We start from the raw sequence: 23,125 nt of genomic DNA on the forward strand, positions 1-23,125 counted from the left end.
CAAAAGGAGGAAGTGTGAAAAGTGAATGGGCCAAATTGAGGTGCATATGAAGACGTATGCTTTCTTCCAATTCATTAAATCGGGCTAATATGAATCAGGTGAATTGAGTTCTGCTTTTGGAAACTGGGTTAAGAAGGGGTGCACCGTTCCTGGAGGTACTGCAATACCAGGTCAATGCGTGGAGTGGACAGAGCAAGCTCTTTTTCCATCTCCCTGTTCTAAAAATCCATTTAATATATGGTCCCCAGATAGGGGACGTATCAGATATTAAACTGATAAGAACAGATACTACACTTGATCTTAGCCAAAAGGCCGAGAAGCGATAACCAGAATTGGTTTGGGCCTCGAGTGGCACCCTGGCCTATGCCGGACACATCTTAGGGAGAGAGAGCGAGAGGGAGACAAACCCACGCCTACACAAGACATTTTGTCACCCAAGCCAACCCTTGAAAAGGCTGCTTTGCAGAGCCAAAACAAGAAGAATGGTGCGTTTTGCAGCCGCCGCCCACTGCAATGAATCTGAATAACTCCTCCTTTAGGGCGCAAGCAACTCCCCTCCCCCTTGCAGTCTTTCCAATTCACGATACAAAAAGACGGACAGGACAGGTTGCCTGACTTTCCGTCACTGCCACCCTTTGCCATCCTTACCCGTAGAAAGCCCTTTCATCATCCCCAAACCCTAATCTTTTCCCTTTCCTTCCCAGCCCCCAAACCCTGCCCTCTGTACCTTTCTCACCACCCGCTTCCCTTCTCCTGTCATCCCCCTACCACCCGGGAAAAAAAGAGATTGCCCCCTCCTTCCACTAGCCCACCCTCCCACCCAAAGAACAACTTCTTCTGCGCAGCTTGTTTTCTAGGCAGCAGCGCTATTGTGATGTCATCGGGGGGCATTGTGACAAGCCGCCAGTGTTCCGTCTCTTCATGTTGTGCACAGTTCAAACGGAAAATACATCAACAGGCAGACTACAGAAAAGCTTACTATCAAAGGTTAGAGGGGGGCTTTCTCAGAGGGCTTTTTACAGTTTTTCTATTCCCAATTAGCCGTTTAAGTGTACTTATTGAAAGTAGTAATTCTTTCATAGGCCGCCCTTTCTTAGTATTTGACGTTCCTTATATTGCGGTATGAGGCTTCGCAGTAGGTTGCAAACATTCATCACCCATGACTGTCCCCAATTGAGCTCAGAAGCTCAATGTCTATCATGACCTCTCTTTTAGAATGTCCAAGAGCAAGCAAACTATTCCTCCAGGAGAGGGCGCCAACAGACTACTAAAGAGATCATCATTACTCAAAGAAAACCCCAAAAACCAATGCATGATAGGAATAAACAGGTAACTTTCTTTGGAGTGGAAGCGGAGAGATCGCACCAGATGCCAATTCTAGATGTTATCACACCTGTGGTCACTGCAGCAGCAGGTGAATCCACTTTGTCCAAAAGGGATCTATTCCATTCAATTGCAAATGATCTAGATAAGACAGAGAACTGCAGCACGGGGACATAGCCGAGTTGGTCAGGTTGAGTGGTGATGAGTTTGCTATTTGGATGAATAAAGAAAGTCAAAAGTGTGAAAGATAAAAAACAAAAGGAGGAAGTGTGAAAAGTGAATGGGCCAAATTGAGGTGCATATGAAGACGTATGCTTTCTTCCAATTCATTAAATCGGGCTAATATGAATCAGGTGAATTGAGTTCTGCTTTTGGAAACTGGGTTAAGAAGGGGTGCACCGTTCCTGGAGGTACTGCAATACCAGGTCAATGCGTGGAGTGGACAGAGCAAGCTCTTTTTCCATCTCCCTGTTCTAAAAATCCATTTAATATATGGTCCCCAGATAGGGGACGTATCAGATATTAAACTGATAAGAACAGATACTACACTTGATCTTAGCCAAAAGGCCGAGAAGCGATAACCAGAATTGGTTTGGGCCTCGAGTGGCACCCTGGCCTATGCCGGACACATCTTAGGGAGAGAGAGCGAGAGGGAGACAAACCCACGCCTACACAAGACATTTTGTCACCCAAGCCAACCCTTGAAAAGGCTGCTTTGCAGAGCCAAAACAAGAAGAATGGTGCGTTTTGCAGCCGCCGCCCACTGCAATGAATCTGAATAACTCCTCCTTTAGGGCGCAAGCAACTCCCCTCCCCCTTGCAGTCTTTCCAATTCACGATACAAAAAGACGGACAGGACAGGTTGCCTGACTTTCCGTCACTGCCACCCTTTGCCATCCTTACCCGTAGAAAGCCCTTTCATCATCCCCAAACCCTAATCTTTTCCCTTTCCTTCCCAGCCCCCAAACCCTGCCCTCTGTACCTTTCTCACCACCCGCTTCCCTTCTCCTGTCATCCCCCTACCACCCGGGAAAAAAAGAGATTGCCCCCTCCTTCCACTAGCCCACCCTCCCACCCAAAGAACAACTTCTTCTGCGCAGCTTGTTTTCTAGGCAGCAGCGCTATTGTGATGTCATCGGGGGGCATTGTGACAAGCCGCCAGTGTTCCGTCTCTTCATGTTGTGCACAGTTCAAACGGAAAATACATCAACAGGCAGACTACAGAAAAGCTTACTATCAAAGGTTAGAGGGGGGCTTTCTCAGAGGGCTTTTTACAGTTTTTCTATTCCCAATTAGCCGTTTAAGTGTACTTATTGAAAGTAGTAATTCTTTCATAGGCCGCCCTTTCTTAGTATTTGACGTTCCTTATATTGCGGTATGAGGCTTCGCAGTAGGTTGCAAACATTCATCACCCATGACTGTCCCCAATTGAGCTCAGAAGCTCAATGTCTATCATGACCTCTCTTTTAGAATGTCCAAGAGCAAGCAAACTATTCCTCCAGGAGAGGGCGCCAACAGACTACTAAAGAGATCATCATTACTCAAAGAAAACCCCAAAAACCAATGCATGATAGGAATAAACAGGTAACTTTCTTTGGAGTGGAAGCGGAGAGATCGCACCAGATGCCAATTCTAGATGTTATCACACCTGTGGTCACTGCAGCAGCAGGTGAATCCACTTTGTCCAAAAGGGATCTATTCCATTCAATTGCAAATGATCTAGATAAGACAGAGAACTGCAGCACGGGGACATAGCCGAGTTGGTCAGGTTGAGTGGTGATGAGTTTGCTATTTGGATGAATAAAGAAAGTCAAAAGTGTGAAAGATAAAAAACAAAAGGAGGAAGTGTGAAAAGTGAATGGGCCAAATTGAGGTGCATATGAAGACGTATGCTTTCTTCCAATTCATTAAATCGGGCTAATATGAATCAGGTGAATTGAGTTCTGCTTTTGGAAACTGGGTTAAGAAGGGGTGCACCGTTCCTGGAGGTACTGCAATACCAGGTCAATGCGTGGAGTGGACAGAGCAAGCTCTTTTTCCATCTCCCTGTTCTAAAAATCCATTTAATATATGGTCCCCAGATAGGGGACGTATCAGATATTAAACTGATAAGAACAGATACTACACTTGATCTTAGCCAAAAGGCCGAGAAGCGATAACCAGAATTGGTTTGGGCCTCGAGTGGCACCCTGGCCTATGCCGGACACATCTTAGGGAGAGAGAGCGAGAGGGAGACAAACCCACGCCTACACAAGACATTTTGTCACCCAAGCCAACCCTTGAAAAGGCTGCTTTGCAGAGCCAAAACAAGAAGAATGGTGCGTTTTGCAGCCGCCGCCCACTGCAATGAATCTGAATAACTCCTCCTTTAGGGCGCAAGCAACTCCCCTCCCCCTTGCAGTCTTTCCAATTCACGATACAAAAAGACGGACAGGACAGGTTGCCTGACTTTCCGTCACTGCCACCCTTTGCCATCCTTACCCGTAGAAAGCCCTTTCATCATCCCCAAACCCTAATCTTTTCCCTTTCCTTCCCAGCCCCCAAACCCTGCCCTCTGTACCTTTCTCACCACCCGCTTCCCTTCTCCTGTCATCCCCCTACCACCCGGGAAAAAAAGAGATTGCCCCCTCCTTCCACTAGCCCACCCTCCCACCCAAAGAACAACTTCTTCTGCGCAGCTTGTTTTCTAGGCAGCAGCGCTATTGTGATGTCATCGGGGGGCATTGTGACAAGCCGCCAGTGTTCCGTCTCTTCATGTTGTGCACAGTTCAAACGGAAAATACATCAACAGGCAGACTACAGAAAAGCTTACTATCAAAGGTTAGAGGGGGGCTTTCTCAGAGGGCTTTTTACAGTTTTTCTATTCCCAATTAGCCGTTTAAGTGTACTTATTGAAAGTAGTAATTCTTTCATAGGCCGCCCTTTCTTAGTATTTGACGTTCCTTATATTGCGGTATGAGGCTTCGCAGTAGGTTGCAAACATTCATCACCCATGACTGTCCCCAATTGAGCTCAGAAGCTCAATGTCTATCATGACCTCTCTTTTAGAATGTCCAAGAGCAAGCAAACTATTCCTCCAGGAGAGGGCGCCAACAGACTACTAAAGAGATCATCATTACTCAAAGAAAACCCCAAAAACCAATGCATGATAGGAATAAACAGGTAACTTTCTTTGGAGTGGAAGCGGAGAGATCGCACCAGATGCCAATTCTAGATGTTATCACACCTGTGGTCACTGCAGCAGCAGGTGAATCCACTTTGTCCAAAAGGGATCTATTCCATTCAATTGCAAATGATCTAGATAAGACAGAGAACTGCAGCACGGGGACATAGCCGAGTTGGTCAGGTTGAGTGGTGATGAGTTTGCTATTTGGATGAATAAAGAAAGTCAAAAGTGTGAAAGATAAAAAACAAAAGGAGGAAGTGTGAAAAGTGAATGGGCCAAATTGAGGTGCATATGAAGACGTATGCTTTCTTCCAATTCATTAAATCGGGCTAATATGAATCAGGTGAATTGAGTTCTGCTTTTGGAAACTGGGTTAAGAAGGGGTGCACCGTTCCTGGAGGTACTGCAATACCAGGTCAATGCGTGGAGTGGACAGAGCAAGCTCTTTTTCCATCTCCCTGTTCTAAAAAACCATTTAATATATGGTCCCCAGATAGGGGACGTATCAGATATTAAACTGATAAGAACAGATACTACACTTGATCTTAGCCAAAAGGCCGAGAAGCGATAACCAGAATTGGTTTGGGCCTCGAGTGGCACCCTGGCCTATGCCGGACACATCTTAGGGAGAGAGAGCGAGAGGGAGACAAACCCACGCCTACACAAGACATTTTGTCACCCAAGCCAACCCTTGAAAAGGCTGCTTTGCAGAGCCAAAACAAGAAGAATGGTGCGTTTTGCAGCCGCCGCCCACTGCAATGAATCTGAATAACTCCTCCTTTAGGGCGCAAGCAACTCCCCTCCCCCTTGCAGTCTTTCCAATTCACGATACAAAAAGACGGACAGGACAGGTTGCCTGACTTTCCGTCACTGCCACCCTTTGCCATCCTTACCCGTAGAAAGCCCTTTCATCATCCCCAAACCCTAATCTTTTCCCTTTCCTTCCCAGCCCCCAAACCCTGCCCTCTGTACCTTTCTCACCACCCGCTTCCCTTCTCCTGTCATCCCCCTACCACCCGGGAAAAAAAGAGATTGCCCCCTCCTTCCACTAGCCCACCCTCCCACCCAAAGAACAACTTCTTCTGCGCAGCTTGTTTTCTAGGCAGCAGCGCTATTGTGATGTCATCGGGGGGCATTGTGACAAGCCGCCAGTGTTCCGTCTCTTCATGTTGTGCACAGTTCAAACGGAAAATACATCAACAGGCAGACTACAGAAAAGCTTACTATCAAAGGTTAGAGGGGGGCTTTCTCAGAGGGCTTTTTACAGTTTTTCTATTCCCAATTAGCCGTTTAAGTGTACTTATTGAAAGTAGTAATTCTTTCATAGGCCGCCCTTTCTTAGTATTTGACGTTCCTTATATTGCGGTATGAGGCTTCGCAGTAGGTTGCAAACATTCATCACCCATGACTGTCCCCAATTGAGCTCAGAAGCTCAATGTCTATCATGACCTCTCTTTTAGAATGTCCAAGAGCAAGCAAACTATTCCTCCAGGAGAGGGCGCCAACAGACTACTAAAGAGATCATCATTACTCAAAGAAAACCCCAAAAACCAATGCATGATAGGAATAAACAGGTAACTTTCTTTGGAGTGGAAGCGGAGAGATCGCACCAGATGCCAATTCTAGATGTTATCACACCTGTGGTCACTGCAGCAGCAGGTGAATCCACTTTGTCCAAAAGGGATCTATTCCATTCAATTGCAAATGATCTAGATAAGACAGAGAACTGCAGCACGGGGACATAGCCGAGTTGGTCAGGTTGAGTGGTGATGAGTTTGCTATTTGGATGAATAAAGAAAGTCAAAAGTGTGAAAGATAAAAAACAAAAGGAGGAAGTGTGAAAAGTGAATGGGCCAAATTGAGGTGCATATGAAGACGTATGCTTTCTTCCAATTCATTAAATCGGGCTAATATGAATCAGGTGAATTGAGTTCTGCTTTTGGAAACTGGGTTAAGAAGGGGTGCACCGTTCCTGGAGGTACTGCAATACCAGGTCAATGCGTGGAGTGGACAGAGCAAGCTCTTTTTCCATCTCCCTGTTCTAAAAATCCATTTAATATATGGTCCCCAGATAGGGGACGTATCAGATATTAAACTGATAAGAACAGATACTACACTTGATCTTAGCCAAAAGGCCGAGAAGCGATAACCAGAATTGGTTTGGGCCTCGAGTGGCACCCTGGCCTATGCCGGACACATCTTAGGGAGAGAGAGCGAGAGGGAGACAAACCCACGCCTACACAAGACATTTTGTCACCCAAGCCAACCCTTGAAAAGGCTGCTTTGCAGAGCCAAAACAAGAAGAATGGTGCGTTTTGCAGCCGCCGCCCACTGCAATGAATCTGAATAACTCCTCCTTTAGGGCGCAAGCAACTCCCCTCCCCCTTGCAGTCTTTCCAATTCACGATACAAAAAGACGGACAGGACAGGTTGCCTGACTTTCCGTCACTGCCACCCTTTGCCATCCTTACCCGTAGAAAGCCCTTTCATCATCCCCAAACCCTAATCTTTTCCCTTTCCTTCCCAGCCCCCAAACCCTGCCCTCTGTACCTTTCTCACCACCCGCTTCCCTTCTCCTGTCATCCCCCTACCACCCGGGAAAAAAAGAGATTGCCCCCTCCTTCCACTAGCCCACCCTCCCACCCAAAGAACAACTTCTTCTGCGCAGCTTGTTTTCTAGGCAGCAGCGCTATTGTGATGTCATCGGGGGGCATTGTGACAAGCCGCCAGTGTTCCGTCTCTTCATGTTGTGCACAGTTCAAACGGAAAATACATCAACAGGCAGACTACAGAAAAGCTTACTATCAAAGGTTAGAGGGGGGCTTTCTCAGAGGGCTTTTTACAGTTTTTCTATTCCCAATTAGCCGTTTAAGTGTACTTATTGAAAGTAGTAATTCTTTCATAGGCCGCCCTTTCTTAGTATTTGACGTTCCTTATATTGCGGTATGAGGCTTCGCAGTAGGTTGCAAACATTCATCACCCATGACTGTCCCCAATTGAGCTCAGAAGCTCAATGTCTATCATGACCTCTCTTTTAGAATGTCCAAGAGCAAGCAAACTATTCCTCCAGGAGAGGGCGCCAACAGACTACTAAAGAGATCATCATTACTCAAAGAAAACCCCAAAAACCAATGCATGATAGGAATAAACAGGTAACTTTCTTTGGAGTGGAAGCGGAGAGATCGCACCAGATGCCAATTCTAGATGTTATCACACCTGTGGTCACTGCAGCAGCAGGTGAATCCACTTTGTCCAAAAGGGATCTATTCCATTCAATTGCAAATGATCTAGATAAGACAGAGAACTGCAGCACGGGGACATAGCCGAGTTGGTCAGGTTGAGTGGTGATGAGTTTGCTATTTGGATGAATAAAGAAAGTCAAAAGTGTGAAAGATAAAAAACAAAAGGAGGAAGTGTGAAAAGTGAATGGGCCAAATTGAGGTGCATATAAAGACGTATGCTTTCTTCCAATTCATTAAATCGGGCTAATATGAATCAGGTGAATTGAGTTCTGCTTTTGGAAACTGGGTTAAGAAGGGGTGCACCGTTCCTGGAGGTACTGCAATACCAGGTCAATGCGTGGAGTGGACAGAGCAAGCTCTTTTTCCATCTCCCTGTTCTAAAAATCCATTTAATATATGGTCCCCAGATAGGGGACGTATCAGATATTAAACTGATAAGAACAGATACTACACTTGATCTTAGCCAAAAGGCCGAGAAGCGATAACCAGAATTGGTTTGGGCCTCGAGTGGCACCCTGGCCTATGCCGGACACATCTTAGGGAGAGAGAGCGAGAGGGAGACAAACCCACGCCTACACAAGACATTTTGTCACCCAAGCCAACCCTTGAAAAGGCTGCTTTGCAGAGCCAAAACAAGAAGAATGGTGCGTTTTGCAGCCGCCGCCCACTGCAATGAATCTGAATAACTCCTCCTTTAGGGCGCAAGCAACTCCCCTCCCCCTTGCAGTCTTTCCAATTCACGATACAAAAAGACGGACAGGACAGGTTGCCTGACTTTCCGTCACTGCCACCCTTTGCCATCCTTACCCGTAGAAAGCCCTTTCATCATCCCCAAACCCTAATCTTTTCCCTTTCCTTCCCAGCCCCCAAACCCTGCCCTCTGTACCTTTCTCACCACCCGCTTCCCTTCTCCTGTCATCCCCCTACCACCCGGGAAAAAAAGAGATTGCCCCCTCCTTCCACTAGCCCACCCTCCCACCCAAAGAACAACTTCTTCTGCGCAGCTTGTTTTCTAGGCAGCAGCGCTATTGTGATGTCATCGGGGGGCATTGTGACAAGCCGCCAGTGTTCCGTCTCTTCATGTTGTGCACAGTTCAAACGGAAAATACATCAACAGGCAGACTACAGAAAAGCTTACTATCAAAGGTTAGAGGGGGGCTTTCTCAGAGGGCTTTTTACAGTTTTTCTATTCCCAATTAGCCGTTTAAGTGTACTTATTGAAAGTAGTAATTCTTTCATAGGCCGCCCTTTCTTAGTATTTGACGTTCCTTATATTGCGGTATGAGGCTTCGCAGTAGGTTGCAAACATTCATCACCCATGACTGTCCCCAATTGAGCTCAGAAGCTCAATGTCTATCATGACCTCTCTTTTAGAATGTCCAAGAGCAAGCAAACTATTCCTCCAGGAGAGGGCGCCAACAGACTACTAAAGAGATCATCATTACTCAAAGAAAACCCCAAAAACCAATGCATGATAGGAATAAACAGGTAACTTTCTTTGGAGTGGAAGCGGAGAGATCGCACCAGATGCCAATTCTAGATGTTATCACACCTGTGGTCACTGCAGCAGCAGGTGAATCCACTTTGTCCAAAAGGGATCTATTCCATTCAATTGCAAATGATCTAGATAAGACAGAGAACTGCAGCACGGGGACATAGCCGAGTTGGTCAGGTTGAGTGGTGATGAGTTTGCTATTTGGATGAATAAAGAAAGTCAAAAGTGTGAAAGATAAAAAACAAAAGGAGGAAGTGTGAAAAGTGAATGGGCCAAATTGAGGTGCATATGAAGACGTATGCTTTCTTCCAATTCATTAAATCGGGCTAATATGAATCAGGTGAATTGAGTTCTGCTTTTGGAAACTGGGTTAAGAAGGGGTGCACCGTTCCTGGAGGTACTGCAATACCAGGTCAATGCGTGGAGTGGACAGAGCAAGCTCTTTTTCCATCTCCCTGTTCTAAAAATCCATTTAATATATGGTCCCCAGATAGGGGACGTATCAGATATTAAACTGATAAGAACAGATACTACACTTGATCTTAGCCAAAAGGCCGAGAAGCGATAACCAGAATTGGTTTGGGCCTCGAGTGGCACCCTGGCCTATGCCGGACACATCTTAGGGAGAGAGAGCGAGAGGGAGACAAACCCACGCCTACACAAGACATTTTGTCACCCAAGCCAACCCTTGAAAAGGCTGCTTTGCAGAGCCAAAACAAGAAGAATGGTGCGTTTTGCAGCCGCCGCCCACTGCAATGAATCTGAATAACTCCTCCTTTAGGGCGCAAGCAACTCCCCTCCCCCTTGCAGTCTTTCCAATTCACGATACAAAAAGACGGACAGGACAGGTTGCCTGACTTTCCGTCACTGCCACCCTTTGCCATCCTTACCCGTAGAAAGCCCTTTCATCATCCCCAAACCCTAATCTTTTCCCTTTCCTTCCCAGCCCCCAAACCCTGCCCTCTGTACCTTTCTCACCACCCGCTTCCCTTCTCCTGTCATCCCCCTACCACCCGGGAAAAAAAGAGATTGCCCCCTCCTTCCACTAGCCCACCCTCCCACCCAAAGAACAACTTCTTCTGCGCAGCTTGTTTTCTAGGCAGCAGCGCTATTGTGATGTCATCGGGGGGCATTGTGACAAGCCGCCAGTGTTCCGTCTCTTCATGTTGTGCACAGTTCAAACGGAAAATACATCAACAGGCAGACTACAGAAAAGCTTACTATCAAAGGTTAGAGGGGGGCTTTCTCAGAGGGCTTTTTACAGTTTTTCTATTCCCAATTAGCCGTTTAAGTGTACTTATTGAAAGTAGTAATTCTTTCATAGGCCGCCCTTTCTTAGTATTTGACGTTCCTTATATTGCGGTATGAGGCTTCGCAGTAGGTTGCAAACATTCATCACCCATGACTGTCCCCAATTGAGCTCAGAAGCTCAATGTCTATCATGACCTCTCTTTTAGAATGTCCAAGAGCAAGCAAACTATTCCTCCAGGAGAGGGCGCCAACAGACTACTAAAGAGATCATCATTACTCAAAGACAACCCCAAAAACCAATGCATGATAGGAATAAACAGGTAACTTTCTTTGGAGTGGAAGCGGAGAGATCGCACCAGATGCCAATTCTAGATGTTATCACACCTGTGGTCACTGCAGCAGCAGGTGAATCCACTTTGTCCAAAAGGGATCTATTCCATTCAATTGCAAATGATCTAGATAAGACAGAGAACTGCAGCACGGGGACATAGCCGAGTTGGTCAGGTTGAGTGGTGATGAGTTTGCTATTTGGATGAATAAAGAAAGTCAAAAGTGTGAAAGATAAAAAACAAAAGGAGGAAGTGTGAAAAGTGAATGGGCCAAATTGAGGTGCATATGAAGACGTATGCTTTCTTCCAATTCATTAAATCGGGCTAATATGAATCAGGTGAATTGAGTTCTGCTTTTGGAAACTGGGTTAAGAAGGGGTGCACCGTTCCTGGAGGTACTGCAATACCAGGTCAATGCGTGGAGTGGACAGAGCAAGCTCTTTTTCCATCTCCCTGTTCTAAAAATCCATTTAATATATGGTCCCCAGATAGGGGACGTATCAGATATTAAACTGATAAGAACAGATACTACACTTGATCTTAGCCAAAAGGCCGAGAAGCGATAACCAGAATTGGTTTGGGCCTCGAGTGGCACCCTGGCCTATGCCGGACACATCTTAGGGAGAGAGAGCGAGAGGGAGACAAACCCACGCCTACACAAGACATTTTGTCACCCAAGCCAACCCTTGAAAAGGCTGCTTTGCAGAGCCAAAACAAGAAGAATGGTGCGTTTTGCAGCCGCCGCCCACTGCAATGAATCTGAATAACTCCTCCTTTAGGGCGCAAGCAACTCCCCTCCCCCTTGCAGTCTTTCCAATTCACGATACAAAAAGACGGACAGGACAGGTTGCCTGACTTTCCGTCACTGCCACCCTTTGCCATCCTTACCCGTAGAAAGCCCTTTCATCATCCCCAAACCCTAATCTTTTCCCTTTCCTTCCCAGCCCCCAAACCCTGCCCTCTGTACCTTTCTCACCACCCGCTTCCCTTCTCCTGTCATCCCCCTACCACCCGGGAAAAAAAGAGATTGCCCCCTCCTTCCACTAGCCCACCCTCCCACCCAAAGAACAACTTCTTCTGCGCAGCTTGTTTTCTAGGCAGCAGCGCTATTGTGATGTCATCGGGGGGCATTGTGACAAGCCGCCAGTGTTCCGTCTCTTCATGTTGTGCACAGTTCAAACGGAAAATACATCAACAGGCAGACTACAGAAAAGCTTACTATCAAAGGTTAGAGGGGGGCTTTCTCAGAGGGCTTTTTACAGTTTTTCTATTCCCAATTAGCCGTTTAAGTGTACTTATTGAAAGTAGTAATTCTTTCATAGGCCGCCCTTTCTTAGTATTTGACGTTCCTTATATTGCGGTATGAGGCTTCGCAGTAGGTTGCAAACATTCATCACCCATGACTGTCCCCAATTGAGCTCAGAAGCTCAATGTCTATCATGACCTCTCTTTTAGAATGTCCAAGAGCAAGCAAACTATTCCTCCAGGAGAGGGCGCCAACAGACTACTAAAGAGATCATCATTACTCAAAGAAAACCCCAAAAACCAATGCATGATAGGAATAAACAGGTAACTTTCTTTGGAGTGGAAGCGGAGAGATCGCACCAGATGCCAATTCTAGATGTTATCACACCTGTGGTCACTGCAGCAGCAGGTGAATCCACTTTGTCCAAAAGGGATCTATTCCATTCAATTGCAAATGATCTAGATAAGACAGAGAACTGCAGCACGGGGACATAGCCGAGTTGGTCAGGTTGAGTGGTGATGAGTTTGCTATTTGGATGAATAAAGAAAGTCAAAAGTGTGAAAGATAAAAAACAAAAGGAGGAAGTGTGAAAAGTGAATGGGCCAAATTGAGGTGCATATGAAGACGTATGCTTTCTTCCAATTCATTAAATCGGGCTAATATGAATCAGGTGAATTGAGTTCTGCTTTTGGAAACTGGGTTAAGAAGGGGTGCACCGTTCCTGGAGGTACTGCAATACCAGGTCAATGCGTGGAGTGGACAGAGCAAGCTCTTTTTCCATCTCCCTGTTCTAAAAATCCATTTAATATATGGTCCCCAGATAGGGGACGTATCAGATATTAAACTGATAAGAACAGATACTACACTTGATCTTAGCCAAAAGGCCGAGAAGCGATAACCAGAATTGGTTTGGGCCTCGAGTGGCACCCTGGCCTATGCCGGACACATCTTAGGGAGAGAGAGCGAGAAGGAGACAAACCCACGCCTACACAAGACATTTTGTCACCCAAGCCAACCCTTGAAAAGGCTGCTTTGCAGAGCCAAAACAAGAAGAATGGTGCGTTTTGCAGCCGCCGCCCACTGCAATGAATCTGAATAACTCCTCCTTTAGGGCGCAAGCAACTCCCCTCCCCCTTGCAGTCTTTCCAATTCACGATACAAAAAGACGGACAGGACAGGTTGCCTGACTTTCCGTCACTGCCACCCTTTGCCATCCTTACCCGTAGAAAGCCCTTTCATCATCCCCAAACCCTAATCTTTTCCCTTTCCTTCCCAGCCCCCAAACCCTGCCCTCTGTACCTTTCTCACCACCCGCTTCCCTTCTCCTGTCATCCCCCTACCACCCGGGAAAAAAAGAGATTGCCCCCTCCTTCCACTAGCCCACCCTCCCACCCAAAGAACAACTTCTTCTGCGCAGCTTGTTTTCTAGGCAGCAGCGCTATTGTGATGTCATCGGGGGGCATTGTGACAAGCCGCCAGTGTTCCGTCTCTTCATGTTGTGCACAGTTCAAACGGAAAATACATCAACAGGCAGACTACAGAAAAGCTTACTATCAAAGGTTAGAGGGGGGCTTTCTCAGAGGGCTTTTTACAGTTTTTCTATTCCCAATTAGCCGTTTAAGTGTACTTATTGAAAGTAGTAATTCTTTCATAGGCCGCCCTTTCTTAGTATTTGACGTTCCTTATATTGCGGTATGAGGCTTCGCAGTAGGTTGCAAACATTCATCACCCATGACTGTCCCCAATTGAGCTCAGAAGCTCAATGTCTATCATGACCTCTCTTTTAGAATGTCCAAGAGCAAGCAAACTATTCCTCCAGGAGAGGGCGCCAACAGACTACTAAAGAGATCATCATTACTCAAAGACAACCCCAAAAACCAATGCATGATAGGAATAAACAGGTAACTTTCTTTGGAGTGGAAGCGGAGAGATCGCACCAGATGCCAATTCTAGATGTTATCACACCTGTGGTCACTGCAGCAGCAGGTGAATCCACTTTGTCCAAAAGGGATCTATTCCATTCAATTGCAAATGATCTAGATAAGACAGAGAACTGCAGCACGGGGACATAGCCGAGTTGGTCAGGTTGAGTGGTGATGAGTTTGCTATTTGGATGAATAAAGAAAGTCAAAAGTGTGAAAGATAAAAAACAAAAGGAGGAAGTGTGAAAAGTGAATGGGCCAAATTGAGGTGCATATGAAGACGTATGCTTTCTTCCAATTCATTAAATCGGGCTAATATGAATCAGGTGAATTGAGTTCTGCTTTTGGAAACTGGGTTAAGAAGGGGTGCACCGTTCCTGGAGGTACTGCAATACCAGGTCAATGCGTGGAGTGGACAGAGCAAGCTCTTTTTCCATCTCCCTGTTCTAAAAATCCATTTAATATATGGTCCCCAGATAGGGGACGTATCAGATATTAAACTGATAAGAACAGATACTACACTTGATCTTAGCCAAAAGGCCGAGAAGCGATAACCAGAATTGGTTTGGGCCTCGAGTGGCACCCTGGCCTATGCCGGACACATCTTAGGGAGAGAGAGCGAGAGGGAGACAAACCCACGCCTACACAAGACATTTTGTCACCCAAGCCAACCCTTGAAAAGGCTGCTTTGCAGAGCCAAAACAAGAAGAATGGTGCGTTTTGCAGCCGCCGCCCACTGCAATGAATCTGAATAACTCCTCCTTTAGGGCGCAAGCAACTCCCCTCCCCCTTGCAGTCTTTCCAATTCACGATACAAAAAGACGGACAGGACAGGTTGCCTGACTTTCCGTCACTGCCACCCTTTGCCATCCTTACCCGTAGAAAGCCCTTTCATCATCCCCAAACCCTAATCTTTTCCCTTTCCTTCCCAGCCCCCAAACCCTGCCCTCTGTACCTTTCTCACCACCCGCTTCCCTTCTCCTGTCATCCCCCTACCACCCGGGAAAAAAAGAGATTGCCCCCTCCTTCCACTAGCCCACCCTCCCACCCAAAGAACAACTTCTTCTGCGCAGCTTGTTTTCTAGGCAGCAGCGCTATTGTGATGTCATCGGGGGGCATTGTGACAAGCCGCCAGTGTTCCGTCTCTTCATGTTGTGCACAGTTCAAACGGAAAATACATCAACAGGCAGACTACAGAAAAGCTTACTATCAAAGGTTAGAGGGGGGCTTTCTCAGAGGGCTTTTTACAGTTTTTCTATTCCCAATTAGCCGTTTAAGTGTACTTATTGAAAGTAGTAATTCTTTCATAGGCCGCCCTTTCTTAGTATTTGACGTTCCTTATATTGCGGTATGAGGCTTCGCAGTAGGTTGCAAACATTCATCACCCATGACTGTCCCCAATTGAGCTCAGAAGCTCAATGTCTATCATGACCTCTCTTTTAGAATGTCCAAGAGCAAGCAAACTATTCCTCCAGGAGAGGGCGCCAACAGACTACTAAAGAGATCATCATTACTCAAAGAAAACCCCAAAAACCAATGCATGATAGGAATAAACAGGTAACTTTCTTTGGAGTGGAAGCGGAGAGATCGCACCAGATGCCAATTCTAGATGTTATCACACCTGTGGTCACTGCAGCAGCAGGTGAATCCACTTTGTCCAAAAGGGATCTATTCCATTCAATTGCAAATGATCTAGATAAGACAGAGAACTGCAGCACGGGGACATAGCCGAGTTGGTCAGGTTGAGTGGTGATGAGTTTGCTATTTGGATGAATAAAGAAAGTCAAAAGTGTGAAAGATAAAAAACAAAAGGAGGAAGTGTGAAAAGTGAATGGGCCAAATTGAGGTGCATATGAAGACGTATGCTTTCTTCCAATTCATTAAATCGGGCTAATATGAATCAGGTGAATTGAGTTCTGCTTTTGGAAACTGGGTTAAGAAGGGGTGCACCGTTCCTGGAGGTACTGCAATACCAGGTCAATGCGTGGAGTGGACAGAGCAAGCTCTTTTTCCATCTCCCTGTTCTAAAAATCCATTTAATATATGGTCCCCAGATAGGGGACGTATCAGATATTAAACTGATAAGAACAGATACTACACTTGATCTTAGCCAAAAGGCCGAGAAGCGATAACCAGAATTGGTTTGGGCCTCGAGTGGCACCCTGGCCTATGCCGGACACATCTTAGGGAGAGAGAGCGAGAAGGAGACAAACCCACGCCTACACAAGACATTTTGTCACCCAAGCCAACCCTTGAAAAGGCTGCTTTGCAGAGCCAAAACAAGAAGAATGGTGCGTTTTGCAGCCGCCGCCCACTGCAATGAATCTGAATAACTCCTCCTTTAGGGCGCAAGCAACTCCCCTCCCCCTTGCAGTCTTTCCAATTCACGATACAAAAAGACGGACAGGACAGGTTGCCTGACTTTCCGTCACTGCCACCCTTTGCCATCCTTACCCGTAGAAAGCCCTTTCATCATCCCCAAACCCTAATCTTTTCCCTTTCCTTCCCAGCCCCCAAACCCTGCCCTCTGTACCTTTCTCACCACCCGCTTCCCTTCTCCTGTCATCCCCCTACCACCCGGGAAAAAAAGAGATTGCCCCCTCCTTCCACTAGCCCACCCTCCCACCCAAAGAACAACTTCTTCTGCGCAGCTTGTTTTCTAGGCAGCAGCGCTATTGTGATGTCATCGGGGGGCATTGTGACAAGCCGCCAGTGTTCCGTCTCTTCATGTTGTGCACAGTTCAAACGGAAAATACATCAACAGGCAGACTACAGAAAAGCTTACTATCAAAGGTTAGAGGGGGGCTTTCTCAGAGGGCTTTTTACAGTTTTTCTATTCCCAATTAGCCGTTTAAGTGTACTTATTGAAAGTAGTAATTCTTTCATAGGCCGCCCTTTCTTAGTATTTGACGTTCCTTATATTGCGGTATGAGGCTTCGCAGTAGGTTGCAAACATTCATCACCCATGACTGTCCCCAATTGAGCTCAGAAGCTCAATGTCTATCATGACCTCTCTTTTAGAATGTCCAAGAGCAAGCAAACTATTCCTCCAGGAGAGGGCGCCAACAGACTACTAAAGAGATCATCATTACTCAAAGAAAACCCCAAAAACCAATGCATGATAGGAATAAACAGGTAACTTTCTTTGGAGTGGAAGCGGAGAGATCGCACCAGATGCCAATTCTAGATGTTATCACACCTGTGGTCACTGCAGCAGCAGGTGAATCCACTTTGTCCAAAAGGGATCTATTCCATTCAATTGCAAATGATCTAGATAAGACAGAGAACTGCAGCACGGGGACATAGCCGAGTTGGTCAGGTTGAGTGGTGATGAGTTTGCTATTTGGATGAATAAAGAAAGTCAAAAGTGTGAAAGATAAAAAACAAAAGGAGGAAGTGTGAAAAGTGAATGGGCCAAATTGAGGTGCATATGAAGACGTATGCTTTCTTCCAATTCATTAAATCGGGCTAATATGAATCAGGTGAATTGAGTTCTGCTTTTGGAAACTGGGTTAAGAAGGGGTGCACCGTTCCTGGAGGTACTGCAATACCAGGTCAATGCGTGGAGTGGACAGAGCAAGCTCTTTTTCCATCTCCCTGTTCTAAAAATCCATTTAATATATGGTCCCCAGATAGGGGACGTATCAGATATTAAACTGATAAGAACAGATACTACACTTGATCTTAGCCAAAAGGCCGAGAAGCGATAACCAGAATTGGTTTGGGCCTCGAGTGGCACCCTGGCCTATGCCGGACACATCTTAGGGAGAGAGAGCGAGAGGGAGACAAACCCACGCCTACACAAGACATTTTGTCACCCAAGCCAACCCTTGAAAAGGCTGCTTTGCAGAGCCAAAACAAGAAGAATGGTGCGTTTTGCAGCCGCCGCCCACTGCAATGAATCTGAATAACTCCTCCTTTAGGGCGCAAGCAACTCCCCTCCCCCTTGCAGTCTTTCCAATTCACGATACAAAAAGACGGACAGGACAGGTTGCCTGACTTTCCGTCACTGCCACCCTTTGCCATCCTTACCCGTAGAAAGCCCTTTCATCATCCCCAAACCCTAATCTTTTCCCTTTCCTTCCCAGCCCCCAAACCCTGCCCTCTGTACCTTTCTCACCACCCGCTTCCCTTCTCCTGTCATCCCCCTACCACCCGGGAAAAAAAGAGATTGCCCCCTCCTTCCACTAGCCCACCCTCCCACCCAAAGAACAACTTCTTCTGCGCAGCTTGTTTTCTAGGCAGCAGCGCTATTGTGATGTCATCGGGGGGCATTGTGACAAGCCGCCAGTGTTCCGTCTCTTCATGTTGTGCACAGTTCAAACGGAAAATACATCAACAGGCAGACTACAGAAAAGCTTACTATCAAAGGTTAGAGGGGGGCTTTCTCAGAGGGCTTTTTACAGTTTTTCTATTCCCAATTAGCCGTTTAAGTGTACTTATTGAAAGTAGTAATTCTTTCATAGGCCGCCCTTTCTTAGTATTTGACGTTCCTTATATTGCGGTATGAGGCTTCGCAGTAGGTTGCAAACATTCATCACCCATGACTGTCCCCAATTGAGCTCAGAAGCTCAATGTCTATCATGACCTCTCTTTTAGAATGTCCAAGAGCAAGCAAACTATTCCTCCAGGAGAGGGCGCCAACAGACTACTAAAGAGATCATCATTACTCAAAGAAAACCCCAAAAACCAATGCATGATAGGAATAAACAGGTAACTTTCTTTGGAGTGGAAGCGGAGAGATCGCACCAGATGCCAATTCTAGATGTTATCACACCTGTGGTCACTGCAGCAGCAGGTGAATCCACTTTGTCCAAAAGGGATCTATTCCATTCAATTGCAAATGATCTAGATAAGACAGAGAACTGCAGCACGGGGACATAGCCGAGTTGGTCAGGTTGAGTGGTGATGAGTTTGCTATTTGGATGAATAAAGAAAGTCAAAAGTGTGAAAGATAAAAAACAAAAGGAGGAAGTGTGAAAAGTGAATGGGCCAAATTGAGGTGCATATGAAGACGTATGCTTTCTTCCAATTCATTAAATCGGGCTAATATGAATCAGGTGAATTGAGTTCTGCTTTTGGAAACTGGGTTAAGAAGGGGTGCACCGTTCCTGGAGGTACTGCAATACCAGGTCAATGCGTGGAGTGGACAGAGCAAGCTCTTTTTCCATCTCCCTGTTCTAAAAATCCATTTAATATATGGTCCCCAGATAGGGGACGTATCAGATATTAAACTGATAAGAACAGATACTACACTTGATCTTAGCCAAAAGGCCGAGAAGCGATAACCAGAATTGGTTTGGGCCTCGAGTGGCACCCTGGCCTATGCCGGACACATCTTAGGGAGAGAGAGCGAGAGGGAGACAAACCCACGCCTACACAAGACATTTTGTCACCCAAGCCAACCCTTGAAAAGGCTGCTTTGCAGAGCCAAAACAAGAAGAATGGTGCGTTTTGCAGCCGCCGCCCACTGCAATGAATCTGAATAACTCCTCCTTTAGGGCGCAAGCAACTCCCCTCCCCCTTGCAGTCTTTCCAATTCACGATACAAAAAGACGGACAGGACAGGTTGCCTGACTTTCCGTCACTGCCACCCTTTGCCATCCTTACCCGTAGAAAGCCCTTTCATCATCCCCAAACCCTAATCTTTTCCCTTTCCTTCCCAGCCCCCAAACCCTGCCCTCTGTACCTTTCTCACCACCCGCTTCCCTTCTCCTGTCATCCCCCTACCACCCGGGAAAAAAAGAGATTGCCCCCTCCTTCCACTAGCCCACCCTCCCACCCAAAGAACAACTTCTTCTGCGCAGCTTGTTTTCTAGGCAGCAGCGCTATTGTGATGTCATCGGGGGGCATTGTGACAAGCCGCCAGTGTTCCGTCTCTTCATGTTGTGCACAGTTCAAACGGAAAATACATCAACAGGCAGACTACAGAAAAGCTTACTATCAAAGGTTAGAGGGGGGCTTTCTCAGAGGGCTTTTTACAGTTTTTCTATTCCCAATTAGCCGTTTAAGTGTACTTATTGAAAGTAGTAATTCTTTCATAGGCCGCCCTTTCTTAGTATTTGACGTTCCTTATATTGCGGTATGAGGCTTCGCAGTAGGTTGCAAACATTCATCACCCATGACTGTCCCCAATTGAGCTCAGAAGCTCAATGTCTATCATGACCTCTCTTTTAGAATGTCCAAGAGCAAGCAAACTATTCCTCCAGGAGAGGGCGCCAACAGACTACTAAAGAGATCATCATTACTCAAAGAAAACCCCAAAAACCAATGCATGATAGGAATAAACAGGTAACTTTCTTTGGAGTGGAAGCGGAGAGATCGCACCAGATGCCAATTCTAGATGTTATCACACCTGTGGTCACTGCAGCAGCAGGTGAATCCACTTTGTCCAAAAGGGATCTATTCCATTCAATTGCAAATGATCTAGATAAGACAGAGAACTGCAGCACGGGGACATAGCCGAGTTGGTCAGGTTGAGTGGTGATGAGTTTGCTATTTGGATGAATAAAGAAAGTCAAAAGTGTGAAAGATAAAAAACAAAAGGAGGAAGTGTGAAAAGTGAATGGGCCAAATTGAGGTGCATATGAAGACGTATGCTTTCTTCCAATTCATTAAATCGGGCTAATATGAATCAGGTGAATTGAGTTCTGCTTTTGGAAACTGGGTTAAGAAGGGGTGCACCGTTCCTGGAGGTACTGCAATACCAGGTCAATGCGTGGAGTGGACAGAGCAAGCTCTTTTTCCATCTCCCTGTTCTAAAAATCCATTTAATATATGGTCCCCAGATAGGGGACGTATCAGATATTAAACTGATAAGAACAGATACTACACTTGATCTTAGCCAAAAGGCCGAGAAGCGATAACCAGAATTGGTTTGGGCCTCGAGTGGCACCCTGGCCTATGCCGGACACATCTTAGGGAGAGAGAGCGAGAGGGAGACAAACCCACGCCTACACAAGACATTTTGTCACCCAAGCCAACCCTTGAAAAGGCTGCTTTGCAGAGCCAAAACAAGAAGAATGGTGCGTTTTGCAGCCGCCGCCCACTGCAATGAATCTGAATAACTCCTCCTTTAGGGCGCAAGCAACTCCCCTCCCCCTTGCAGTCTTTCCAATTCACGATACAAAAAGACGGACAGGACAGGTTGCCTGACTTTCCGTCACTGCCACCCTTTGCCATCCTTACCCGTAGAAAGCCCTTTCATCATCCCCAAACCCTAATCTTTTCCCTTTCCTTCCCAGCCCCCAAACCCTGCCCTCTGTACCTTTCTCACCACCCGCTTCCCTTCTCCTGTCATCCCCCTACCACCCGGGAAAAAAAGAGATTGCCCCCTCCTTCCACTAGCCCACCCTCCCACCCAAAGAACAACTTCTTCTGCGCAGCTTGTTTTCTAGGCAGCAGCGCTATTGTGATGTCATCGGGGGGCATTGTGACAAGCCGCCAGTGTTCCGTCTCTTCATGTTGTGCACAGTTCAAACGGAAAATACATCAACAGGCAGACTACAGAAAAGCTTACTATCAAAGGTTAGAGGGGGGCTTTCTCAGAGGGCTTTTTACAGTTTTTCTATTCCCAATTAGCCGTTTAAGTGTACTTATTGAAAGTAGTAATTCTTTCATAGGCCGCCCTTTCTTAGTATTTGACGTTCCTTATATTGCGGTATGAGGCTTCGCAGTAGGTTGCAAACATTCATCACCCATGACTGTCCCCAATTGAGCTCAGAAGCTCAATGTCTATCATGACCTCTCTTTTAGAATGTCCAAGAGCAAGCAAACTATTCCTCCAGGAGAGGGCGCCAACAGACTACTAAAGAGATCATCATTACTCAAAGAAAACCCCAAAAACCAATGCATGATAGGAATAAACAGGTAACTTTCTTTGGAGTGGAAGCGGAGAGATCGCACCAGATGCCAATTCTAGATGTTATCACACCTGTGGTCACTGCAGCAGCAGGTGAATCCACTTTGTCCAAAAGGGATCTATTCCATTCAATTGCAAATGATCTAGATAAGACAGAGAACTGCAGCACGGGGACATAGCCGAGTTGGTCAGGTTGAGTGGTGATGAGTTTGCTATTTGGATGAATAAAGAAAGTCAAAAGTGTGAAAGATAAAAAACAAAAGGAGGAAGTGTGAAAAGTGAATGGGCCAAATTGAGGTGCATATGAAGACGTATGCTTTCTTCCAATTCATTAAATCGGGCTAATATGAATCAGGTGAATTGAGTTCTGCTTTTGGAAACTGGGTTAAGAAGGGGTGCACCGTTCCTGGAGGTACTGCAATACCAGGTCAATGCGTGGAGTGGACAGAGCAAGCTCTTTTTCCATCTCCCTGTTCTAAAAATCCATTTAATATATGGTCCCCAGATAGGGGACGTATCAGATATTAAACTGATAAGAACAGATACTACACTTGATCTTAGCCAAAAGGCCGAGAAGCGATAACCAGAATTGGTTTGGGCCTCGAGTGGCACCCTGGCCTATGCCGGACACATCTTAGGGAGAGAGAGCGAGAGGGAGACAAACCCACGCCTACACAAGACATTTTGTCACCCAAGCCAACCCTTGAAAAGGCTGCTTTGCAGAGCCAAAACAAGAAGAATGGTGCGTTTTGCAGCCGCCGCCCACTGCAATGAATCTGAATAACTCCTCCTTTAGGGCGCAAGCAACTCCCCTCCCCCTTGCAGTCTTTCCAATTCACGATACAAAAAGACGGACAGGACAGGTTGCCTGACTTTCCGTCACTGCCACCCTTTGCCATCCTTACCCGTAGAAAGCCCTTTCATCATCCCCAAACCCTAATCTTTTCCCTTTCCTTCCCAGCCCCCAAACCCTGCCCTCTGTACCTTTCTCACCACCCGCTTCCCTTCTCCTGTCATCCCCCTACCACCCGGGAAAAAAAGAGATTGCCCCCTCCTTCCACTAGCCCACCCTCCCACCCAAAGAACAACTTCTTCTGCGCAGCTTGTTTTCTAGGCAGCAGCGCTATTGTGATGTCATCGGGGGGCATTGTGACAAGCCGCCAGTGTTCCGTCTCTTCATGTTGTGCACAGTTCAAACGGAAAATACATCAACAGGCAGACTACAGAAAAGCTTACTATCAAAGGTTAGAGGGGGGCTTTCTCAGAGGGCTTTTTACAGTTTTTCTATTC

General features: G+C 46.4%; 15 non-coding genes across 15 annotated transcripts; all 15 read right to left on the reverse strand.

Annotated features, from left to right (window-relative positions):
• Positions 1–133: 133 nt before the first annotated feature.
• Positions 134–324, reverse strand: LOC142278367 (U2 spliceosomal RNA). The gene has a single exon (XR_012741280.1). It is a non-coding gene; the product is annotated as a U2 spliceosomal RNA (small nuclear RNA).
• Positions 325–1,711: 1,387 nt separating this feature from the next.
• LOC142278368 (U2 spliceosomal RNA) lies at positions 1,712–1,902 on the reverse strand. The gene has a single exon (XR_012741281.1). It is a non-coding gene; the product is annotated as a U2 spliceosomal RNA (small nuclear RNA).
• A 1,387-nt stretch (positions 1,903–3,289) lies between these two features.
• Positions 3,290–3,480, reverse strand: LOC142278369 (U2 spliceosomal RNA). The gene has a single exon (XR_012741282.1). It is a non-coding gene; the product is annotated as a U2 spliceosomal RNA (small nuclear RNA).
• Positions 3,481–4,867: 1,387 nt separating this feature from the next.
• Positions 4,868–5,058, reverse strand: LOC142278388 (U2 spliceosomal RNA). The gene has a single exon (XR_012741299.1). It is a non-coding gene; the product is annotated as a U2 spliceosomal RNA (small nuclear RNA).
• A 1,387-nt stretch (positions 5,059–6,445) lies between these two features.
• LOC142278370 (U2 spliceosomal RNA) lies at positions 6,446–6,636 on the reverse strand. Its single transcript, XR_012741283.1, has one exon. It is a non-coding gene; the product is annotated as a U2 spliceosomal RNA (small nuclear RNA).
• A 1,387-nt stretch (positions 6,637–8,023) lies between these two features.
• LOC142278371 (U2 spliceosomal RNA) lies at positions 8,024–8,214 on the reverse strand. The gene has a single exon (XR_012741284.1). It is a non-coding gene; the product is annotated as a U2 spliceosomal RNA (small nuclear RNA).
• Positions 8,215–9,601: 1,387 nt separating this feature from the next.
• Positions 9,602–9,792, reverse strand: LOC142278373 (U2 spliceosomal RNA). The gene has a single exon (XR_012741285.1). It is a non-coding gene; the product is annotated as a U2 spliceosomal RNA (small nuclear RNA).
• Positions 9,793–11,179: 1,387 nt separating this feature from the next.
• LOC142278374 (U2 spliceosomal RNA) lies at positions 11,180–11,370 on the reverse strand. Its single transcript, XR_012741286.1, has one exon. It is a non-coding gene; the product is annotated as a U2 spliceosomal RNA (small nuclear RNA).
• Positions 11,371–12,757: 1,387 nt separating this feature from the next.
• LOC142278376 (U2 spliceosomal RNA) lies at positions 12,758–12,948 on the reverse strand. Its single transcript, XR_012741288.1, has one exon. It is a non-coding gene; the product is annotated as a U2 spliceosomal RNA (small nuclear RNA).
• Positions 12,949–14,335: 1,387 nt separating this feature from the next.
• LOC142278377 (U2 spliceosomal RNA) lies at positions 14,336–14,526 on the reverse strand. Its single transcript, XR_012741289.1, has one exon. It is a non-coding gene; the product is annotated as a U2 spliceosomal RNA (small nuclear RNA).
• Positions 14,527–15,913: 1,387 nt separating this feature from the next.
• On the reverse strand, positions 15,914–16,104 carry LOC142278378 (U2 spliceosomal RNA). The gene has a single exon (XR_012741290.1). It is a non-coding gene; the product is annotated as a U2 spliceosomal RNA (small nuclear RNA).
• A 1,387-nt stretch (positions 16,105–17,491) lies between these two features.
• Positions 17,492–17,682, reverse strand: LOC142278379 (U2 spliceosomal RNA). Its single transcript, XR_012741291.1, has one exon. It is a non-coding gene; the product is annotated as a U2 spliceosomal RNA (small nuclear RNA).
• A 1,387-nt stretch (positions 17,683–19,069) lies between these two features.
• LOC142278380 (U2 spliceosomal RNA) lies at positions 19,070–19,260 on the reverse strand. The gene has a single exon (XR_012741292.1). It is a non-coding gene; the product is annotated as a U2 spliceosomal RNA (small nuclear RNA).
• A 1,387-nt stretch (positions 19,261–20,647) lies between these two features.
• LOC142278381 (U2 spliceosomal RNA) lies at positions 20,648–20,838 on the reverse strand. The gene has a single exon (XR_012741293.1). It is a non-coding gene; the product is annotated as a U2 spliceosomal RNA (small nuclear RNA).
• A 1,387-nt stretch (positions 20,839–22,225) lies between these two features.
• Positions 22,226–22,416, reverse strand: LOC142278382 (U2 spliceosomal RNA). Its single transcript, XR_012741294.1, has one exon. It is a non-coding gene; the product is annotated as a U2 spliceosomal RNA (small nuclear RNA).
• Positions 22,417–23,125: the final 709 nt, after the last annotated feature.

The sequence above is a fragment of the Anomaloglossus baeobatrachus genome, unplaced genomic scaffold (assembly GCF_048569485.1).
Source record: "Anomaloglossus baeobatrachus isolate aAnoBae1 unplaced genomic scaffold, aAnoBae1.hap1 Scaffold_4175, whole genome shotgun sequence".
In the NCBI taxonomy this organism is placed as follows: Eukaryota; Metazoa; Chordata; class Amphibia; order Anura; family Aromobatidae; genus Anomaloglossus; species Anomaloglossus baeobatrachus.